The sequence below is a fragment of the Amphibalanus amphitrite genome, unplaced genomic scaffold, assembly GCF_019059575.1.
Source record: "Amphibalanus amphitrite isolate SeventyFive unplaced genomic scaffold, NRLGWU_Aamphi_draft 000086F_arrow, whole genome shotgun sequence".
Taxonomy (NCBI): domain Eukaryota; kingdom Metazoa; phylum Arthropoda; class Thecostraca; order Balanomorpha; family Balanidae; genus Amphibalanus; species Amphibalanus amphitrite.
In genome coordinates, this window is record NW_024881582.1 from 16,945 (window position 1) to 22,500 (window position 5,556).

Sequence of the window (5,556 nt, forward strand, 5' to 3'; positions counted from 1 at the left end):
GGAAATCGGCGAAATTTTGCCTTCAATGACCTCTGGTGACCTGACCTTTGACCTGACCAAAAAATTGACTGAAGTGATTTCCTCATTATTTTTGACGCTCTTTCGAACGCCGCCTTCCGCGTATCGCTACGTGGCCCAGGAGCCGAGTTAGAAGGGGGGGTGTTCAAACACCCCCCCCCCCAGCAGGGCGTGGAAATCCAGGACCCCCAGCCGGGCGCGGGTTAATGTATTTAGGCCAGGTCGGGTCAGGTCAGATCAACCAATAGGCGTCCTGCCGGCCATCCATAGTAGGTGTCACCTACCACTGCAGCTTCGTAACATGGTACGAAGGCACCACAACTACTTCGTAAATATTCAAATGGTTGCTAAATTCGAAATCAGCACCAAAAACTACCCTAGAAACAAGTAAAACTCGAAAAAGTGAACCAAGGTCATCAAAGGTCAATGACCTTGACTTTATCTTCACGTGACCTTGACACCCACCATAATGCATGGCATCAACATCATTTCACATATTTGAACGTTTAAAACCACAAAAAGACTGGAAACCGCGGATAATGTGAGCTGGCATACGCCAAATCGCGATTCCGGCCAAACATGGTCTCGAAAAATATGCCACAGGTCAAAGGTCAGTTGGGTCAGAGTCATGAAATTTTTAGGTTAGATGTAAAATTAATGATCTCGAGGGCACCGAAAGTTTTGACGCGATCGGCCGCTTTTTGCGCGAGTAATTTGCGGAAAACCATGGGGTTTTATCCGACCCCTTCCCCCTCCCCCTCCCCACAAAAGCGAGGGTGAATAAGGTTACGGTATGTATAATTTACGCTTGTCATCCTATTCCTAATGAATGTGTCTAAGAAAATATGCATCATATAAATCACGAAGTAAAATTATTCGCCTATGTCCGGAACATACCTATATCGCGCTGTTTGCCCTAGCGCTCCTAGAGTGGGGTATTAAGATACTCTAATGTGAATATTCCGTGTTCAGGCAAGTTTCGGCAGCCAAACTAGGCGTTGTCTTGCGCAGGAGAAAGAGGCGAATTCGATAGGATATGTTTCGGAGTGGAAAAGTGTGGAAAACATTGTTGATTTCCTACATTTATTTAGAATACCATTCCTTCAATATGGTGCCTGCAAGGGTTTTTGTAAATGGCATTTTTGTGACCTTTAGTAAAGTTGTGGCATACTTTGTGTTTGCCATTCCATTCCTAATAAAGGTGCCTTTCAGAAGATATGCAACTTTAAGACCTCGCAAGAATAAAACCAACAGGACAGGACAATGAAGTTGAGCTATACTTTCGGGCCTTACTGAGCCCATTGAGTAATCACGCATGAGTGTGAACTTTGGGCGCATTTTTTCCTAGTCTTGCTGTGGACATATAGATAAAACAATGCTATATATGAAAATTCAGACATTTCTTAGCCCCACTGACACAAAAAATAAACAAAAATCCAAAAAAGATTTTTGGAATTAAGACGCGCTAGATCGGAAAAATCCCCACTGTGCAGTGGATGCAAGAAGATGCAAACAAGAAGTTGTATTTTTTGGATTCCACTTCCAGGAATAACTGTCAAGTAGGGCTGATAATCCCGGGATCGGGATCCCGGGATCCCGGGATTGTATTAATCCCGAATCCCGGGATTAGAAGCATCGGGATTTCGGGATCCCGATATTTTCCGTACAGAAACATCGTTCATAAAGTGTAGCTGATAGTAGGTATGTAAAAAAAGGTAAGTGAGTAACAACGCATTACAGTGCAGTTTTATGTCCAAAGATCTTACTTACGCCGTGCAAAGTCGTTATGCACAAGTATTGGTTACATATATACCTAATTGACATTGTTTCACACCGTCTCAGCCTTCACAATGTGGCGAGAGACGAGCTCTCTCTCGGCTCATCTCTCGCTCCCCGCGACGTCCCTCGCGTACTCGGTTTAACAGATCATTTTGCACGATGACATACTATGCCGACTATCGAATTCGAGTCCATCGAGTGGGAGGAGGTCGGCCGTCTTCTCTGTGTGACTGTGGGAGCACGTCTGGTGGCTCAGTTACTGTCAGTGCCCCGTGGCTGGACGATCCATGAGGCTGGCCGGGCGCCCTGGGCATGGTTACCGTTAGTGAATAATTATTAATTACGTGCCTTTGTGATAAGCTATAGCTAACTTTGCCAAAATGTCGGATTTTGCTGAATTTAAAGGCAGTGCGGTGTGGGAACATTAACTAAGAAGTCAAGATGGCCACACAGCAAAGTGTCGTCTTTGTAAAAAGGTACTGAAAATATCTGGAGGTTCCACCAAAGGACTTCACGTCCACCTCAGGAGCAAGCATGGTGGTATGAGTGTTGCTGGACCATCCCGATCCGGAGAGACGCCGCAAAACGTGTCCGGCGAAGGTCAAGGTGAGAGCGCTAAAACCACGACACCGCATCTAAAAGGAATGAAGACCTTAGATTGCTACTATGTTTCCAAAACGGACGACGACCTGGATGCTATCCTAGCTAGAATGTGCGCGAGAGATGGGATACCTTTTACAGTTTTCTGTACCTCACCGGACCTACGCGGACTTTTGGCTGCTAAAGGATATAAAAACCTTCCAACCCATCACAACACGATCCGCCGGCGTGTCCTCAAACACTGTGCTCGCCTGAAGTGTGACGTGAAGGCGAAGCTGGCCGAAGAATTGTCAAATGGCAAACGGTTCTCACTTACGATCGACGAGTATACGTCCCTGAAAAACCGTCGCTATATGAGCGTGACTGTCCACTGCGAAGGTAACATGTGGGGTCTCGGTGTCGCGCGTTGTCACGGATCGATGCCAGCAGAGAAATGTCTAGATCTTCTGCAGGGCAAGCTGGCAGAATTTGGCCTTGAACTCAGTAAGCACGTCACCTGCGTCACAACCGACGGAGCTTCGGTGATGGTGAAATTCGGGAAGTCACTGCCATGTGAGCACCAACTCTGCTTCGCACACGGTGTTCACCTCGCCGTTGTCGACGCTCTGTACTCGGGTGACGCCGGGCAGACCTCTGAACAAGCAGATGACGACCGTGGTGGTGGTGGACCTAACCAGGTGAGCTTAGTATACAATTATGCATACATCTGATATAGGCACCTAGCGTGAAAATAGAATAACAGTGACGAAATGGTAGAAAATTGTGCACCAAAGTTCGTATCATTTACTGTGCGATTTCACTTCATAAGAGTCAAAGAACAAACAACATTTCACCCAGAGAACAAGGCTTAAGAGCATCGAGCTCAGTTTCATCCGCATCGCGCAATTACTCTCCTTAAAGCATAAAGAGTCGTAAATCTTCATCTACAAATAATCCGAGGAGCCAACACAGCATGATGACCCCTTAATATATGTACATCTTATATAGATTAATAAGGTAAGGATATTGTCGCCTTGCAGGTGAACTCGTCAGATGAATCCGACGGTGATGACGAGGATGAGGACGACAACGTGGAAGAAAACACTACTGGTGCTACTGGTCACCACGAACTACATAGTTCGCTCTCTCCAGTCGTTAAAAGCATTAGAAACATTGTCCGCTGGTTTAGAAAATCGCCCGTACGAAATGAAGTCCTTCAGAAATACGTCAGAGAGGAGCGTGGGCAGGAACTGATGCTAGTGCTAGACTGTAAAACCCGATGGAATAGTTTGTATGACATGCTAGAACGATTTGATAACCTCAAAGCAGCTGTCCACAAAGCACTCATTGACATAGGAGACAAACGTATGAAAATGATCGATGATTATGAATACGCCGCCATACCTGCGCTCATTCGCTGCCTGAGAATCATGAAACTCGGAGCAGAAGCGCTATGCAGGAGAGAAAGTGGACTATTGGAGGCTGAAGCTGCTCTAAAGTTTATGTTTAGCGCACTTGACAAGGAGGACTGCGCGATTGCATGTAAACTGTCTGATGCGTTGAAACAGCGCATCCGACAGAGACGGTCACGTGCGGCTAAAGTCCTACAATCGCTCCATAACAAAATGTCGGCAGACAGAGACTGGAAAGATATTTTTCCTAGTGCCTCTCGCAAGGAAGCACAGGACTTAGTTGTCCACATGATGGAAAGATTGGGAGAACAGATGCATGATACCGAAGTAGGTGTAGATACAGAAGTGATGGACGCTGATGATCCTGAATCAGCGCCGTCTCTTCAGTCGATGCTTCAACAAGCTCTAGATGAGGTTAGAGCTCCAGAGCAAGGCACCAGTTCATGCCCGTCTGGGATTAACTTTTCGCAATCTTCTCTGATGATGACGAAGGCCATAAGGAAAGAATTGGAAAATTTACCTATCTCAGGAAGGACAGGCATGGTAGCGCTGTCCTACAACTGGCTGAAGGGCATAGTTCCTACGAGCGTTGAATCGGAACGAGTGTTTTCCACTGTCGGGAATATCGTCACAAAAGTGCGGTCGAGTCTCGGCGACGAAGTCGTTGATGCACTTTGCTTCCTCAAGTGCTACTACCGTAACAAGTGAATGTGACCAGGACATGCTGCTGGTCAGACGACCACAATCCGTAGGCACGTCTACTGTATCCTGACTCGAAATATAAACAAGAAATACAATGATCAATGTCATTCATGCTCTTATATTTGTTCGGGGTGAAGGTGTATGCCTGGTATTGTGTTTATGATGGTAAGGATGCGCCATATACATACGATATTGCAAGAAAATTCTGCTTTGTAGACAGGTTAAAATAAAAACTGCTCAATCCCGGGATCCCGGGATATCCCGGGATTGCATTTCTAAAATCCCGGGATCCCGGGATTGCCAAAAAGTCCCGGGATTATCAGCCCTACTGTCAAGTGTCGGGCAGCCCAGTCAGTATTGCCCCATGGGTATATACTGCCTTGGCTCCATGCAGGTATGTGCTGTTCAGTCAGCATGAGTTTATTATTCACATGCCAATGATAAATTAAAAGGAATGTCTGAATGTTGAACAGTGAGTGCAAGCAGCTGTTGCGAATTGCCAGTAAATACACATTACCCACATTTATTTTTTATAGAAATAATTATTGTACACTTCCAGCTACCAAATGTCAAATTTGATGTTGTAACTGTGTTAGATGTGAAAACATACTTGTTTGTCTTGTCAGTTTGGCTCATATTTAATTCATTTTTATCACAAAAGGACATTTTTACCTCAGATTCATGCAGTACTGCAGCTTAAATGACTGCTTAATGTGTCATCATTCCATGCACACTGCACAGACATTATCTGTTCAAAAAAGTTAATATCTCTGTTTTGTCTTATCTTTCAGTTTTCCTAAGGATCATCAGGAAAGTAAGGAGTGGCGAGGAAGAGGCTGTTCTACCCTTGTCAGACACACAGCAAAGCTGACACAGCCAGCAGAGCTCTGCAACAGCAATGGGTCTGCTACCACTTGGTTAAAAGCATCCTGGCTTCTGGAACGATAAGACTGGGCTGCAGCTGGCAGCAGCAGCTGCAGCTCTGTTGGCGCTGTTGGTTGACGAGTGACAGTCTAAGTCGGCCTCGGTTGTCGGCTACAGGCCGCCGCGGCGCCTAGTGTGGTGA

At 45.9% G+C, this 5,556-nt stretch overlaps 1 long non-coding RNA gene across 1 annotated transcript; it reads left to right on the plus strand.

Annotated features, from left to right (window-relative positions):
• Nucleotides 1–2,846: 2,846 nt before the first annotated feature.
• Nucleotides 2,847–4,688, plus strand: LOC122379891. Its single transcript, XR_006256249.1, has 2 exons — nucleotides 2,847–3,074; nucleotides 3,417–4,688. It is a non-coding gene; the product is annotated as an uncharacterized LOC122379891 (long non-coding RNA).
• The last annotated feature ends 868 nt before the right edge of the window (nucleotides 4,689–5,556 follow it).